The sequence below is a fragment of the Dipodomys ordii genome, unplaced genomic scaffold (assembly GCF_000151885.1).
Source record: "Dipodomys ordii isolate 6190 unplaced genomic scaffold, Dord_2.0 Scaffold46, whole genome shotgun sequence".
In the NCBI taxonomy this organism is placed as follows: Eukaryota; Metazoa; Chordata; class Mammalia; order Rodentia; family Heteromyidae; genus Dipodomys; species Dipodomys ordii.
The window spans coordinates 13,782,040-13,800,027 of record NW_012267262.1 but is presented as its reverse complement, the minus strand read 5'-3'; the positions used below and the strand labels follow the sequence as shown (position 1 = coordinate 13,800,027).

At 45.3% G+C, this 17,988-nt stretch overlaps 1 protein-coding gene and 1 long non-coding RNA gene across 2 annotated transcripts in view; one reads left to right on the top strand and one right to left on the bottom strand.

Moving 5' to 3' along the window:
- Prr5l (proline rich 5 like) overlaps window positions 1–11,036 on the bottom strand; it is a 76,577-nt gene extending 65,541 nt beyond the window's left edge. The window contains exon 1 of the mRNA XM_013019526.1: window positions 10,968–11,036. The gene's annotated coding sequence lies outside the window, so the exon portion shown is untranslated. The remainder of the gene's footprint in view (window positions 1–10,967) is intronic.
- LOC105988029 lies at window positions 232–16,747 on the top strand. The gene is made up of 3 exons (XR_001175183.1): window positions 232–245; window positions 6,635–6,639; window positions 16,693–16,747. It is a non-coding gene; the product is annotated as an uncharacterized LOC105988029 (long non-coding RNA).
- The last annotated feature ends 1,241 nt before the right edge of the window (window positions 16,748–17,988 follow it).

Sequence of the window (17,988 nt, the reverse complement as noted above, 5' to 3'; positions counted from 1 at the left end):
ACTGGGAAATCTAGGTAAGTTACTTTCTTTGTCTATCAAATAAGTGCTATGCTTATCTCAGAGTTAAGATTATAAATAAGATCCATAAGAGCCTAGCATGATAGATAGACTCAAAAAATTATAACTAGTGTCATTCTGTTTTAATTTTTGATCCAAGATTAGGCAAACTCAGTACCTGATGCTTTTGCTTATTGGCTAGCACTCTACCAACTGAGCAATGCCTTCAATCAGTATATATATATACTGTGTTCTTTACAAAATCCTCTGGCCTGCAAAAGGTACCCAGAGCACGAGAGAGAAGTACTGACTCACATAGCTGGAGAGAACAGATAGCAATTCCCATTGATGGAAATTTGACGAGCGCTACCGTGGTGACACAAGTTATACCCTCTGATGAGCCATTCCTCTACTTCTACAACGTGTACATGGGGTATGGAATAAGAAGTCACTGTTGTCCTCTTATGCAAGCAACAGGCTAGGGGTAAGCTAAATGCTCCCCCACAGAGACCTGCAAGTGCATTGCAGACCTAAAAGAAGAATAATGTGCCACATACTGACAGGTGCTGTGCAGCAAGGCTTGAAATGAAGAAAAAAAAAAGCTGAGAGCATAGAATCATGTGTATGTTTCATTGCATGTTACGAAAGTACCCTGAAGGATGAGCCAGAAGACGGTAGGTGATCCTGGTCAACTTTAGGACAGACAGCTGTGTAACAGCAGCTTTTCTCTCCACAAGCCCCTCTGTACTACCCTCTGAGTCTTGACATGTGAGGCTGGACTACTTCTTAAAATAAAGAAAGACAGCAACAGTGGCCACCTCCTCTCTCTTTCCAAAAGAATCAAAGAGTTCGTGAAATAGTGGCTCAGTGCTCAGGATGAGGTCACAGTTGAACTTGACTACTGATCCCAAGTTTGGACAACCAATTACAGTTTGTTCCCTCGTTTAACACAAAATTATTTTTCAGCACTTATTGCACAGCAGTGATGTCATATGTAGGGACACACAGCCAGAAAGTAAACTCTGGTGGACAAGAAGGTGAAAAGGGGGACGAGGGACAAGCATGGGGCTTGAACTCAGAGCCCGGGCACTGTCCCTGAGCTCTTTCATTCAAGGGTAGTGTTCTACCATGTTGAGCCACAACACCACTTCTGTTTTTCCAGTGGTTAACTGGAGAGAAAAGTCTCACAGACTTAAATGCCTGGGCTGGCTTTGAACAGGCGATCCTGAGATCTCAGCCTCCTAAGTAGCTAGGATTACAAGCAAGAGCCACAGGCAGACGGCTAATAAATACTTTTAAATGATAGGATAAAAAGTGGTGTTCCAAGCCCCCAGGAAACAGAAGTGTTTCTGAGGAAACAGGAAAAAAGAAATCTCTTTACTTCCTAACTGACCATAATTCCACCCAAGCCTTACTGCCCACAGGGATGAGGATCTGGAGCATATGGATCAGCATACACAAGCACCAACAGACATAGCACTGTGTACCATAAACACATGGGCTGTAGAGCAGAGTACATTAATCTCAGTTAAGGATCAACCTTCTTAAGAGACCAAACCCTTCAAAACTCCTCGGAGATGGACACTAACTCCTACAAACAAGAAAATGCTGAGAGTCAAGTTCAGACCACAGAAGAGGTGGGGCAGGAAGCTTGAGACTACTGTCTTAGCCCTCCCCTGGAAACCCAGTGCACATCCAAGACTGAGGAGTCCAAATTTGGGTATCAGTAACTACTGGAGCAGGCTGGACGCAAACTGAAGGGTCACTAGCCATCCACAGGAGACAGGACACAGCAATTTAGCTCCACCTAGAAGTCATTCTACCATCCCACCATCATTTGGACCCACAAACCACTGTGTAATCACTAGGGGAAAGAAACCTCTTGTTTGGTACCAACGAAGCGAGACGGTGGGAAACACCGCACGTCACGTCTTAGATACTCATCTAGAAGCCTCACTTTAAGGATCAAGTTCCCAGGAGTGAGTGCGCATGATTTAGGTGTGGCCCATAAATGCCATCCAGAGTGATAAGCCAAAAAGTCTAGACACAAGTATTAGGGTAGCCGAGACTCGCATAATGGAGCAATTACATCCAGGATGGATAAGAGAGCGATCTGACTATAGCTCTGCCAGCAGGTAGTGTATGCCACGTGGAGACACGCCACCCAGGACGTGACCAAGGCAGGACAGAGAGCAACAGCATGAGACTTTATTACACTGCTCAGCAGGGTACACAATTTAACACACATCAAAACTGGTTTATTTCTGGAGTTTCCCATGTAGTTTTTTTTTTTTTTTGAACTGGGGTGGAGTGTGGTGAACTGACACGAAGCAAAGTAAAAGAATCAGGCTGGGGTCGGGGAGCTATTGAATAGATTTCTAGAATTTCCCTTGATGATTCTGCTAATATTAGGCCTGAGGTTTGGTGATGACATGTGTACTGAATTTTCTTCCCGATGATTTGGATGTACAAGCATGATGGATAACAGTGACCTGCATCAAGATTCCCAGTGCAGGCTGAATGTCCTCTGGACCCCAGGAGACATTCAGCATATGTGGGGACACTTAACGATTGTCATCACTCTAAAGGTTAAAGATGACTGTGGCTATGAGGATCCAGGGAGTAGTCATACAATGCAAAGGACAGACCCACAACAAAGACTTCTCCAGCCTAAAATGTCAGGAAGGCCAATGTCAAGAAGCCCAGCTCCAGACCTCAGTGTCTGGGTACTCAAGCCATGGAAATGTGTTAGAAATCCAGGCTCCACACAGCCCAAATGCAGATGGTGTGGTTTAACACATTTGCACGTGTACTTCAAGAATTATGGCTCTGGACCATAACAGTCCTTGGCCTTCATGGTTGGCTCCCCTACAATAAACCTACCTCCTCTCCTCCCCTCCTTTCTCTTCCCCTCTTTTCCTCCCCTTCCCTATCTGTCCCTTCCCCCCCACCACACCCCCCATAATGGCACTAGGGCTTAAACTCAGGGCCTAACACTTTTCCTTAGTATTTTTCAATCAAGGCTGACATTCTACACTTGAGCCACCATCTCCTGGCTTTTTGCTGGTTTAATTGGAGGTAAGAGTCTTAAGGATTTGTCTTTCCATGCAGGCTTTGAACTATGATCCTCACACGTCAACCTCCTGAGTAGCTAGGATTATAAACCAGTGCCCAGCAAGTTTCATTTTTGTAGAAAGGAAAACTGAGTCCCAGAGCAACTGAGCAACTCCCCCACAGCCACAGAGCTTTTGCTTGTGGCTGAGCTAGTTCTTGATCCTCCAGTTCCAGATCTCAATTCCCCACCTGTGTCACAGATGCCACCTGGGCCAAACCTCTCTCTCTGGAAGGCAAGGACTGACGGTTGGGAGGTGAGGGGCAGTGGGCAACAAGGTCAGGAGGGTTCTTCTGAGACCTGAAAGGGAGCTATTGTCCTATGGAAGAATTTTTGAAACATTATCTCAAACACCACAGAAGATTAAGATGTTTACCCACTAATTTTGCCAGCAGATACTTTACAAGGAAAGCAGCCACTCATCCCCCTAGGATAGGGAGGGGAGGCTAGCTGCGGCCTGATATAACTGCTGAGTTCTTCAAACGACAGCCACAATCCACGTAGTCTCCTCCAGTCTCCTCCCACCCCACACACGTGCCACAATCCATGCAGTCTCTCCCCAGACATGTGCCATAATCCATGCGGTTCCCCCCCCTGCCCCCCCACCCCGTCTCCTTCCCACCCCAGACATGTGGAGGATGCTGAAGGATGCTGAATCCATTCCAAAGGATAATCAGAATTAAACACCAGGCAAGTGTGAAGGGGTTTAGCCCTGAGGGTTTAGGCAGCTGAGGTGGCTAGCAGGTTGTGGCAAGGTATGAGGCCACTTCGTGTTGGGAAATACAGACACACAGCTGAGCCAGGGGGACAGAAACATCCTATTAGCTGACATAGAGTACAGTTTCTTAATCCTTGGATTTGCAAGAAACCCTAATGCTGTCAGTGGTACCGCACGTCATCAAAATAGGGAAGAAACCCACAAGTGTCAAAAGAAACCAGGGGGTTGGTGAAGAACCAGAGAGCTAGTTGAGCACTGGTGGCACATACCTCTAATCCTAGCTACTCAGGAGGCTGAGATCTGAGGATCATGGTTCAGAGCCAAGCCGGGGAAAGTCCATGAAACCCATACCTCCAATTAGCCACTGAAAAGCCAGAAGCGGAGCTATAGCTCAAGAGGTAGAGTGCTAGCCATGAGCAATAAAGCTCAGGGACAGCATCCAGGCCTTGACTTCAAGCTCCAGTACTAGAACAAAAAGAAACAATGTTGGAGAAAGTTCTATAACAAGGGAAGGGAGAGGAGAATGGAGAAGCTGGACATGTTGCTGTTTGGCAAGTATGGTGCCAGAGTAAGCTTCAGTACTGCTGTGTGAGGGTACCCTACAGACACCTCAAACTTGAGGAGATAAAGGTAAAGAAAGCGCAGAGATATAAGAGTAGATATACAATCTAGTACATTACACAAATAATAAGCCCGTGAGTCCAAAGTAGGAATAGATCTCTGCCACGTCTTCCCATAGGCTATGTTCAAAGGAGAAGAAGACTCACATCTGTAATACTAGCTACTCAGGAGACTGATCCTGAGGATCATGGTTCAAAGCCAGCCTGCACAAGAAAGTCCATGAGCCACCAAAAAGCCAGAAGTGGAGATGTGGCTCAAGTGGAAAAGCTCTAGCCTTGATCGAAAAAACTAAGGGGCAGTACCCAGGCCCTGAGTTCAAGCTCTAGTATAAGCACAAAAAAAAAAAAAAAAGGAAGGAGGGAAGGGAGAAAGATTCAGTGAGGTCTATCACTGGTTCTGTAAAGTTCCATCACTCTCAGTTAACCCAGCTCCCTAAGGCTGGCTGAACTTGGCCATGAGGTCCTGCTTCTTAATGAAATCTGTATAATGATATTATATATTATCTGCAATAAAAACATAATATTTTAAAAGTGGGACAGAGAATGTCCTCTACACATTTGAAAAAATATATAAAACCCTCTAGAGTTCCAGAATAAGTTAGAGATGGAAATACTGCAGTTAAAAAAAAGTCAGCTTAAATTTAATAGACCGTTTAAATGCTTAGTGGATGGTAATTAGAGAGCAAGCAGTATTTCTTTAAATGCTGCTAGACAGAACTTAATCCAATTTAGGTAATCACTAACCTTTGCTGTCTCTCTCCTCTGTCTCTGTCTCTGTCTCTCTCTCTTTCCCCTACATGAAATCCAAGGATTGATCTACAAAGGCCATAAACTGGCAAAGCATAAGAAAAGAATATTTAAAGAGAAAGATTGGGTGAACTGTTACCTCAAAGGGCAAAGTCTAATTAAACTGGAAACATGTCTCACAGGCTCTTTAATTTACATGGACCCATTCCCAGGGCAGTGGGGGACTTACTTCCCCACTTCCAGCTCTGGGAACCCTCTCTAGTACATCAGTCACCACGTCTTACGTCTTGCTCTGACATGTGCCAGCCTCCCCTCCCCTTTCTGGGCCAAACGCTGGTTAATTCTTCCCCCATTCCAGACCCACAGGGCTAGACTTCTGCTTGGCTTACAGGTTGTCACTGCTGTCAGAACGATTCAGCCTGTCCCGTCAGAATCCTCATTTCCACTGTCTTCTACCCCTCATTACAGACTTCCCACACTGTTCCAGCAATGACTGATCCAGAAATGTCCATGTAGTTACTACAACTCTCCTGAGAACTCAGGAGCTTGGGTTTTTCATGAAAGGCCTTTAAGGGGGAGTTATCAAAATGTACTGCAGCAGAGTATAGTCAGCCTAGGGTATGTACAAAAGCCTTATCTCAAAAAAAAAAAGTCTGTGGGTTCATTCTGGGTTTTCAATTCTATTTCATTGGTCCTGAGGTCTGTTCTTGTGCCAATACCAAGCTGTTTTGATTACTATGGCTTTGTAGTAGAGTTTGAAATTTGGTATTGATCTTCCTCCCGCACTGTTCTTTCTGTTAAGGATCGTTTTTGCTATTTGGGGTTTTTATTGTTCCATATAAATTTTTGGATTGCCTCTTCTATTTCCTTGAAGAATGAGGTTGGAATATTGGTAGGTATCGCATGGAATTTGAAGATAGCCTTGGGAAGTATTGCCATTTTCACGATGTTGATCTTTCCAATCCAGGGGCATGGGAGGATGTTCCACTTTCTAAGTTCCATTTTGATTTCCTTTTTCAGGTTTTTAAAGTTTTCATCATAGAGGTCCTTCACTTCTTTGGTTAAGTTAATTCCTAGGTATTTTATTTTTTTGTGGGGCTATTACGAATGGAGTTGCTGTCCTGATTTCAGCCACACTCTTCTCATTGTTGGCATACAGAAAAGCCATTGATTTTTGAGGGTTAATCTTATACCCTGCTACTTGCCAAAGTTTTGAATCAGCTCGAGTAATTATGGAACCAACCCAGATGCCCCTCAGTAGATGAATGGATCAAGAAAATGTGGTATATATACACAATGGAATTCTATGCCTCCATTGGAAAGAATGACATCGCCCCATTTGTTAGGAAATGGAAAGACTTGGAAAGAATTATATTAAGTGAAGTAAGCCAGGCCCGAAGAAACATAGGTACCATAATTTCTCTTATTTACAATAACTAGTATATGTCTGAGACAAGCAGAAATGGTCAGATAAGTTGATTTTAGGAGAAATGAACCCCAAGATAAGGACTCAAATGGGTTTTCTTTCTTGCTATTGTTTCTAACATACTTATAAGATGATTTCTTTGTTGCTTTGTATGTCTCTCCCCCATGGTATAACCCCTGTTTTTACTGTATTCGATGTTGGTATAATTTGGGGAAGGGAAGGGAAAAAAACAAATTGTTTAAATAAGGACACAGGTAGACCCATTGCAACAATCAGATGTATAAGACGTTATGTGAAAAACGAATTTTACAACTTTGGCACGTGGGGGGGGGCGGCGTGCAGTGCAGGGGGCAGGGGAGATGGGAAGGGATGGGAAGGGTAAACAAAGGAGGAGGCAACAATGTTTGATAAGAAATGTAACCATTACCTTGCTCATGTGATTGTAACCCCTCTTACAGTATTTTCACAATTAAAAAAAAAAAAGAAGTACTGAAGCCAGGAGCCAGTGGCTCGCCTCTATAATCCTAGCTACTCATGAGGCTGAGATCTGAAGATGATGAGTCAAAGTCAGCCCAGGTAGAAAAATCTATGAGACTTCCATCTCCAATTAACCACCAAAAAGCCAGAAGTAGAGCTGTGGCTGAAGTGGCAGACCACCAGCCTTGAGTGAAGAGTGTAAGGCCTTAAGTTCAAGACCCACTCTCTGCCAAAACAAACAAAAAATATAGTTTTTTAAATTACTGAAGAGACTTAATAGCTGCATGACACTAGGAAGATAAACCCTTGGAGCCTCTTTTCTTACCTTAAAACAGAAAATAGTATCTCTCTGCCCCGGTTGCAGAGAGATAACCATAACTATAATTGCCCAAACATTAATTGATTTATTTCTTTTAACTCTCATCCCTTGATACTAATGAAAACATGAGTCAACTCACATTGGTCACTGATGCCCGTGACTACTTTGCCATCCAGCCCCTTTCTTGCTGTAATGTGGTTTCCCTTATAAAAGGGAACAGTCTGCTTCTTGGGGCACCAGTTTTTCTGTATCAAATTTCAAACTCCTTGCCAGGTACCAGTGGCTCACGCCTATAATCCTAGCTACTCAGGAGGCTGAGATCTGAGGATCACAGTTCAAAGCCAGACTGGGCAGGAAAGTCCATGAGACTCTTATCTCCAATAAACCACTAGAAAACTGGAAGTGGTGCTGTGGCTCAAGTGGTAGAGCGCTCGCCTTGAGCTGAAGAGTGCACGGACAGAGCCCAAGCCCAGAGTTCAAGCCCCATAACTGACAAAAATAAAAATAAATAAAAATTTCAAACTCCTTAACCAGAACAACAACAACAACAATCTTCAAAATAATTTGCCTCCAAATTTCTATAACTGAGATGCTAATTCACACTGAACACGTTAACAAATGAATACTGTGTTGCCTATGATAAGTATTTTCATTCTACATATAGCTCTTTAATAATAGATTCTGAAGGACCCTTTCAGAGGGACTCACATGATTTCTGAATTTGGTCTAAATCTATTAAGATAAAAAAGAAAGAAGGAGGAAAAAGAAAAGGTGGCCAGGCACCAGTAGCTCACGCTTGTAATCCTAGCTACTCAAGAGGCTGAGATCTGAGGATTGCAGTTCTAAGGCAACCTGGGCAGGAAAGTCCATGAGACTCTTATCTCCAATAAACCACCAGAAAACCGGAAAGTGGCGCTGTGGCTCAAGTGGTAGAGTGCTCTCACCTTGAGCTGAAGAGCTGAGGGACTCCGCCCAGGCCCAGAGTTCAAGCCCACAACTGACCAAAAAGGAAAAAAAAAGAAAAAAATTTCTGCCTACTTCACCTGGTAAAAGAACAGTGCAAAAGGAAAGCTCACAGGGGAATGGACACACACACACACACACACAGAGCCATGGCTCAGAGGCACAGAGAATCTGAAAGAAAGATGGACCTGCAAAGCCCCTTTTGAGTTCACTTTTCTACAGAGAAATGGCATAAATGGTGAACATACCTTAAGTCAACGAACAAACAGAAGATTACACATTCCAGCCAGGACTATCAACATGAAGTGTTCAGATAGCTGATCTATCACAATTCTCTCAAAAGAAGGATAGGGGCTTTCTCAAACCTTGTGCCACTTGGTGCCACGAAACCACCAATGTAGGGAAGATCTCATCAACAACTGGGGGATGGACGGGGAGACATCTTAGCCCATAAGCCTAGCGTTACACTTGATATCCATTCTGAGCTCTACCATGTGGCTTTACAGACTGCTTACATTCTCAAGGTAGAAGGGAGCACCCACACCCCTGTTTTCAGTACCCATCAAGCTCTTAGTTCAAAGTGTAACATCTTATGTAAGATAAACTTTAACATTTTTGTAATGTTCAATAGGAATCACATCCACGGAAATAAATATATACACCCATGGTCTTCTGCTCCTGAAAGAAATGAGATCCTACTCTTAAGAAACAGGTTAGACTAAGACTAAACTAGCTACTGCCTTGCTTCCTTTACGGATTAATAGTACTAGCATCAATAAGACGCTAAAATAACAATGGCTGGGGATGGGAAACCAAAGGCCTTTTTGTGAACTGACCAAATGTCACAACCCTATCTGCAGCGCCCACTGTTCGCCAGGCCCTTGATGGAGAGTCTAAGGCTCCGGCTCCGGGCTGCAAGCAGAGAAGCTGACCTGCCAAGTTCCACGGGATGGACTAACATCCTTGCTGCAGCTGGACGGGCAACTTCAACCAGAGTTGACTCAAAATGTGGCTTGGCTTCTGCAAGCTCCATTTCCCCTCCTGAACGACTTGCTGCTTCTTGTTCTCAGTATCCACGCCTTCCACGTTCAGAGCGATTTACCAGAGCTCAGCACTGTGACATTTTGCAGTATGTAGGGCAATAAAATGTCATGACGGCAAGCCTTTCTCGGTGGTCAGGATCCCCGGATCCCCTAAGGGAGGTCAAGAGGGGAGCTCCCGGAGGTTCACTTGAAGGGGTTGCTGGGGGAGGAAGCGGCTGGAACCCTGGCCGTCCCCGGATTGCTCATGACTATGTATTTGAATACGCACGTACTGCGTTGGCAATAGGTCAGAACTCGGCCTCGGGGAGGGATGGCCGGGCTACGGCTCCAGTGCTTTTGCCGTGGGTTCCCACCCCGGAGCAACTAACGTGCGTCTGAGCCCCGGCCTGCGGGAACCCAGCTTGCATCTTGTGCGGCGCGGCGCGCCGTTCTGTTAATTGAAACCTTACGCACCACAGGATTGGAGCGGGCGGCTATAAATATTCGCCGCCTTACTGCTGACAAACAAAACACGGGCTCTCGGGCCACGGGTGGGGAGGAGGGGGAGGAGCATGGGATCACGGGCCGGGGAAACGGGGTAGGACGGGGTGTGTGTGGGGGGGGGGGGGCGGGGAGCGGGCTGGCAATCAAGGAGGCACCCCCGGAGCAGTACACCGAGCGATGGGACGGACTGCAGTCCACTCCCTAGAAAAGGTTGGGAAAGTGTGTGTGTGGTGGGGGACGGGGAGGGGAGGGGGTCCGGGCCTCGGGACCGGAGTTCCAGAGCGCCCCCCAGCGCGCACAAGCAGGAGGTGCGCGCACGGTTAAGTAGGCGCGCGATGGAAAAGCCCTCTGGCCAAAGGCCGGGGCGCGCGCGAAAAGATGAAGCGGAAAGGCGACACCGAGCCGCGGCCGCGGGCTGTCCCGGGCCTTCCCGCCGCCCCTCCAACGCCGGGGGCTCCGGCCGGGCAGCGCCCGGGCCCGCCCAGTCGGCCAAGGCTGCGTGCGTCCAGCGGCGCGCGCGCAGGACCCAGCGGTGGCCTTCCCCGCCCTCCTCTCCCACGCCTCCTCTAGGTGCGGGGGCGAGGGGGGGGGGACGCGGGAAAGTGGGGAGGGGGCGCGACGGTGGGGGGGGGAGGGAAGACTGCACGCCCCGGAGCGAGCGCAGCCCTGCAGAGATTTGCCTCCTGGGGCCGAGAGAGAGAACGAGACTAACAGGCAGGCAAACTTTCTTTTTCGATCCTCTGGCTGGTGGGGGGGGGGTCCCACCATTGGCGGCCACCCCCAAATCTCACACACACACACCCCTGCCCCCCCACCAAGGCTGACTCTGAATGTGGCCTGCTCCCCAAGTTGATGATCATTGAGTCTGCTACCCCCTAAACCCGCCTGCAACATCTGATCGGGGAAGTGGGGGGGGGGGATTCTGAACCATGTGGGGTCCCCAGCCCGGCTGTTCGCTCCACCCTGGGTCCCGCCGGATCGTTGCCTAGGAAATTTCCTTCTCGAACCTGGGCCACGGCTGAACCTATACGGTCTCCTGCTGGGACTTAGCCCCCAACTCACCCCTTTGGGGTCCCGGGCATGGGTCACCGAAGCCCGTTCGCACCCGTCGCTCTCCTGGGTGTCAGACTGCGCGCGCAGAAAAAAAAAAGTTCCTGGTGTTCTGAAGAGAAGTTTGCTCGCTGCAAGAGACACGCGACCTGGGGTGGTTTTCCTTCCTCGCTTCTTCTCTCCCGATCCCCGTTTCAAGTCTGCCCTCCAGCCAGGCGTCCAGCCTGGGTTGCGCTCCCGCTGTCCCCGCGCGCGGAGCGCCCGCAGTCCGGCTGGTGACACTTCTTACCTCCCCCCTCCTCTTCTCGCGGTTTACGGCCGCCTCCTCCTCCTCTTCCTCCACCACCACCTCCTCCTCCTCCTTCTCTACGCCGCGATCCTCCTCCTCCTCCTCTTCTTCCACCTCCTCCTTCTCTTCCCCCTCCCTCCTCCTCCCACTTTTCCTGTCTGGTGCACATCGCTTTAGTCTCTCTCCAACTGCCCGGGCCCACCGCATCCCACTGCTCCTCCCCTCTGCTAGTCTCACCCTTCTGGAGAAAAGGGGGAGAAGGGAAAGGGGGGGGTGCATCGCGTGCATCCAGTTCCACAATTTCAGGAAATCCAAGCTCTTTGACTTGAAAGCAGAGGAGGAAGGCGCAGGTCAAGAGAGCCTTGTGTTCCTCTCACTCAAAAGAGGAGATCTGCCTCCCACCCGTACCCCACGATGGGAAATTCTGCCAAGAGTTGGTTTGGGGGTCCTGTGTAAAGGAGCCGACTGGACAGCACAGTTTGGTGGTGGTGTTTGTGTTTTGTGTTGTGTTTTTTTTTTTACAGGAAAGGTTCACAGAGCGATCCCACCAGTTGTTTTTAAGTGCATTAATGAAAATATGTGACAAGTCTCTCCTTTGATTTGCAACATTCTTTTAAAGGTCCCAAATTCTTTCCAGCTGCAGGTTTGATGAGTCGGAGGGCTCCTGGGTTGGGGGTCGCGCGTGGAGGTGGGCTGAAACACCATAGAAAAGTTAACTGAGCTGAAAAATGTTTAAAAACAATAGCAAATCCTTTTCAAAACGTTTTTTTTCTTTTTCTGGCAGGTGTTAAGAATTCGCTGCAGCTGTTTTCGGTACACTCCCTGGCTTGCATAACTTCACCCTATGGTTGAGCAGGAAATACTTTTCAAATGCTGCCCATCTCGTGTCACACTTAGCTCTGAAACCACAGTGACATTTGCTGAAGAAAATGATGTCTTGCTTTCTTTCCTTCCTTCCTTCCTTTTTCTTCCTTTTTCTTTCTGTCTTCCTTCATCTTTCTTCCTTTCTCTTTTTCTTTCTCTTCTTTCTTTCTCCTTTTGTCTGTCAGTCTGTCAGCCTAAGTTGATTTTTGGTCTTTTTGTCTCTGTGACCTTATAAAACTTTTGTGTTAGAGTTTATAGCTAAAACATTTGGAAAAGAAGGGATGGATGATAAAAAAGACTTTAGGTCTCATCCAAGGAATCACCTAGCAGGCTTGGGAGAGACTGAGGAAGGATGCTTGGGAGCAGGGACTCAATTTAAGGGAAGTCCTGTGAGCTAAAGCCTGTAGCCTTAGGCAAAGTTCACAATCACCACCTTGGACTTTCTCCTGGCCTCAGGATATTATCAGTTAAACTTCTTTGTGCCTCAGTTTACTCTTGGCAAAAGTAATAGTTATCACTTACCAAGCTAATGAGGACTGCAAGAATTAAGGGTGGAAGTGCATAGATCCCCAGCTGGGATTGAAGTTACTACTACTATTACTGTTGTTTCCCCTGGGGTCTGGAAAGGCTGAGAGGAGCTAGTTCCATTTGGCTGCTAAAACTCTGAGTTTGAGAATGTCCCTTCCCCCATTGTTAATCTTCCTCTCCTTCAAGTCTGTCACCAGGCCTGTTCTGCTCTGTCAGCCTGTAATCCCAGCACCAGAAAGGGAGAGGCAGGAGAGTACAAAGTTCCAAGCTGGTTTGGGCTATACAATGAAACTCCAACTAGAGAAATAGACTAGATAGCCTGGCACTGGTGGCTCATGCCTCTAATGCGAGCTATTAGGGAGGCTGAGATCTGAGAGTCACTGTTCAGAGACAGCCTGAGCAGGGAAGTCTGTGAGACTCTTATCTCCAATTAACCACCAGGAAACTGGAAGTGGGGTTGTAGCTCAGCCTTAAACTGAAGAGCTCAAGGACAGTGCCAAGAGTTCAAGTCCCACGACCAACAAAAAGGAAAATGAAATAGATGAGTTAAATAAATGTTATTTAATTGATTCAAGTTGTAATCAATCCCAATACCCTCATGCTATCCTACTTTCTCTTTTTTTTCTTTTCTTTCTTTTTGTCACTCATGGCCTGAACTCTGGGCCTGGGCGCTGTCCCTCAGCTCTTCAGCTCAATGCTAGGGCTCTACCACTTGAGCTACAGCACCAGAAGCTTTTTCTGCTTATATGGTGCTGAGGAATCGAACCCAGGGCCTCATGCATACAAGGCAAGCACTCTACCACTGAGCCGCCTTCCCAGGCCAAATTACATTTTCTTGCCTAAATTCAGTGTCTCTCTTCTTATCACTCCTAGGCTACAACCATCTGCTTCAACCAGGCATGAATTCTGTGGGTTTACTGATACTCCTAGACCAGTGCCAGGCACATAACACGAATAAATGAATCCATGAATAAATGCATCTATCCAATTTATTCTATATTGACTGTCTTTAGTGAACAGGGCATTGTGCAATATGAAAAAAAAAACATTAATCACCAGGTTAGTCCAAAGATGAAAGAGGCTCCCTTAAAAGGATTGCAATCCCTGGGAAGTAGTCACAATGCAGGCAGATGCCAGCTCTTGCAGATGCCACAAAAGGTATTAAAAGACTGGAAAGGAAGTTTAAAGATGTTTAAAATGTTTTTCTAACCCCCACCATTTTTCTGTACTGGGGATTGAACTCAGAGCCTCACATCAACATCTACCAGTTGAGCCACACCCTCAGTCCTTTGCTTTTGGTTTGTTTTTCACATAAGGTCTTATACTAACTTTGCCCAACCAGTCTCAGACAGATGGGGATCCTCTTACCTCTACCTCTACCTTCACCATGCCCAGCCCTAAAGAGCTGATAATTTCGCAAACAGAATGTTCATAAAATGAAAAGCTAATGTTGTGGTGCAAATCAGAGCCAATATATTATACTTGTTAAGAATCTTATACTTAAAAGAAGTTAATATTATACTTGAAACAATCCCATTATGAGAAACCTATACAGATAATTCTGTTTGAACATTCACATTTAGAAAGGATTCTAGGTACCTAGATTCTAGATACCTCAATGACAGTTTGCCATGTTCAGCCTCTGAAATGCGAGTTAAAGTGCAGTTAGGAATCTGGCTGAAAGCAGGGGTTATACCGTGGGGGAAGGACATACAAAGCAATAAAGAAATAATCTTATAAATGTGTTAGAAACAATCACATGAAAGAAAAAAACATTTGAATACATATCTTAGGATTCATTTCCCTAACATCAACTTAACTGACCTTTTCTGCTTGACTCAGACATATACTAGTTATTGCAAATAAGGGAAACCATGGGACCTATGTTTCTTTGGGCCTGGCTTACTTCACTTAATATAATTTTTTCCTAGTCTTTCCATTTCCTAACAAATGGGGCAATGTCATTCTTTCTGATGGAGGCATAGAATTCCATTGTGTATATAGACCACATTTTCTTGATCCATTCATCTACACTGTATTTGATGTTGTTATAATTTGTGGAGGGGAAGGGAAAAACAAATGGTTTAAATAGGAATACAGGTGGACCCATTGCAACAATGAGACATACAAGTTGTTATGTCGAAAATGAACTTTACAACTTTGGTGGGGGGAGGGAGGAGGGTTGGGTGGGAAGGATGGGGGGATGGGATGGGAAGGAGAAACAAGGAGGAGGCTACAATGCTTGATAAGAAATGTACTCATTATCTTGCCCATGTAATTGTAACCCCTCTGTACAGTATTTTCACAATAAAAAAATTAAAAAAAAAGAATCTGGCTGCTCTTTTAGAACTAAAGATAAGTATCTTACCTAGGTTCAGCCAATGCACAGGTTTGTCCTCTGACAAAACTCTGTCCCTAAAAGGTACACTGGATAAATCAGGTTCTATTTCCAGAATGTGAACACACACACACACACACACACACACACACACACACACACACACGGCAAGTTCATAGGACAAATGATTTTTTTATATAGGTCATGATTTTTTTATATGAACTCTAGATTCTAGAAACTGCAGGCTAGCCTTGAGCACAGTGCCCAGGCCTAGAGTTCAAGCCCCACATCTGATAAAAACAAAAAAAGGAAGAAATTTCAGGCTGACTTCCTATTGACCTTTACATTCACTATATTTATTATCATATTTTTACTTGTTACCTCATGGTGTTGCTATTCTCTGAGTGACTTGTCAATATTAAAAAATCAGAAAAGCTGGGTGCCGGTGGCTCACACCTGTAATCCTAACTACTCAGGAGACAGATCTGAGGATCACAGTTCAAAGCCAGACCAGGGAAGAAAAGTCCATAAGACTCCTCTCTACAATTAACCACTCAAAAACCAGAAGTGGCCCTGTGGCTCAAGTGGTAGAGCACTAGTCTTGAGCTGTAGAGCACAGGGACAGCGCCCAGGCTGAGTTTAAGCCCCATGACCGACAAAAAAAAAAATCAGAAAAGTTTATGTAAAAAATATGGACTGTTAGCTTGCCTTATAAAAGTCTGGAAGTCTTGGCATTGTTCTTGCTGCAGGCCAATAATAGGCTAACTCTGTACACTGTCCTCTGTTTTAGAGAGAACACAGTTTCCAGCTTGCTGTGATCACAGCCACTCCCTGCTCCTCTTGCTCCTGGCCTGCTCCACCATTTCCTTGCCTGACACTAGTGGTGTGGCTAGAGACCTGAGTGCTGATCCTAATCCGTGTTCGGAGGGGAACGAGCTATGAGCAAGTTCAGGAATTATGCCACAGCATGACACCTGTGAAAATCCTTTCTTCCTCTAGCAAGTGCATCTATTTTTTTTTTCAAGCAAAACTTGGGTTGAAGCAGTACAGTTTGAGCATTTCATTGAGGTAAAGGAAGCCACCAGAGAGACTAGGAGGCAAGTGGTCAGAAGCAGAAACCCTTCCTTAGGCTGGCCCAGAAGTCAAAGGCACTTTCCAGTTCCTGCCTGCCCTGAGGCCTGTTCTACTCATCCTTTGTTTCCATGACTATATCTGCCCAGCCATCCCCATTCCTCATCTCCACCAGTCCAGATTCATGAAAGGTTAGAAGTAGTACCCAGCAAGAAAGAACAGAATAGGGACTGTGATACCAGTCCTATATCTTTCTTTTGGTCTGTTAACTACTTCCATCTCTGACTTGCAGAATCCTAGCATTCAATGTCTAATTACAATTAAAACCACATCGGTAATCTTAGCTACTCAGGGGACTGAGACATGAGGATCATAGTTTCAAGTCAGCCTAGGCAGGAATAGTCTTTATCTCCAATTAACCACTCCCCAGAAGTAGAGGTATAGCTCAAGTGGTAGGGCACCAGCCTTGACTGAAAACACTAAAGAACAATTCCCAGGCCCTAAGTTCTAGCCCTGTTATGGACACAAAGACAAAAAGAAAAGGAAGGAAGGAAGGAAGAGAGGGAGGGAAGGAGGGAGGGAGGGAGGAAGGAAGGAAGGGAGGGAGGAAAGAAGGAAGGAAGGAAGGAAGGAAGGAAGGAAGGAAGATAATTTGAAGTTTTGGAAACTTTAGCTGTGCTATCAACTTCGGAAAAAGTATCCTGGTTTACCATGTTGAATTGCATTGTATAGAATAGCCATATTGGTCTAGAATCGTTAAACTTGTTTTATTCCATTTGTACAAGGGTAAACACACTGTATGTAAGGTCTTTTCTCCATGGGTTTGACTACAGAAACAAATGAAGTATTCTCTAAATAAAAAAAAGAAAGAAGAAAAAGATGGAAGGAAGAGAAGAGAGAGAAAGAAAGAAGAGAGAGAGGAGAAAAGAAAGGAAAAAAATGCATTCCAATATACCTGAATATTTCTGATGTATCATACCATGTCATCAAAGTATTCCCGGGAAGAAAGGCAGCCTATCCTTCCATACTGTTTCTTCTTTTAATAGATGAAAGAAGCGACACTGAAAACCCAAGGTCTTTTGCTAATGCCTGGTAAGACCTTGCAAGGAGCACAGGTAGCTCTCCAAGGAATGCATACATTGAAACCCAGTGTTTTAGGTCCTCAGATTTCTAGTCATAAAATAATGTTACTCATGATACATGATAAACACTGATCTAGATATAGAACTTGCATAAGCACGCAATATACACTCACAAGACTTTAATGGCCATAAAAACAGGACCATTTGAGAAATGTGCTCAGCATCTGATCTAACACCAGGGTGTAAAACCAGTGACCTTTGGTACAGTGAGAAGATTTAGCACACAGATGAGAAAAACTCCACCTCCTTCTGCCCTCCTTTCAATATCCAACTGGTGGAGTACCTTGAAGGTGGTTTGGGGGAAGAATTTAGGTGACATAAACAGAAAACTATTTTAGTCCTTGTCATCCTTTTCTTGATAACAATGGGGTATTGATAGACTGTTGATTTTATTATCTTTTGTCTTTTAGTATTAAGGATTTTTCTGCTCTTTAATCTAAAGGGGCTGGTGATTAATTAAATCTGAATATATTTTCAGACTAACTTGAATAAGCAAACTTTAAAGCAAAAAGAAATTTGGAAGTCCAACACAAATAATGTTAGATAATCATGGATTATCTTGGATAATGTGGATTTTAATGATTCCTTTCCAACATTCTAAATCAGCTAGAAATATTGCCATAGTATTGGCTGGCCACTGACTTATGCTAAGAACTACAAGAATGAGAAAGATAGTGTGTTTACTATCAAGCAGTATAGGACAAACAGCAAACAAGAAAAAAATCCATAAAGGAGATCACTTCAAGTACTGGTATTGCCAGGAAGAGGATGAAATGGGACAAGAGGGCTGGAAGGAAGAAG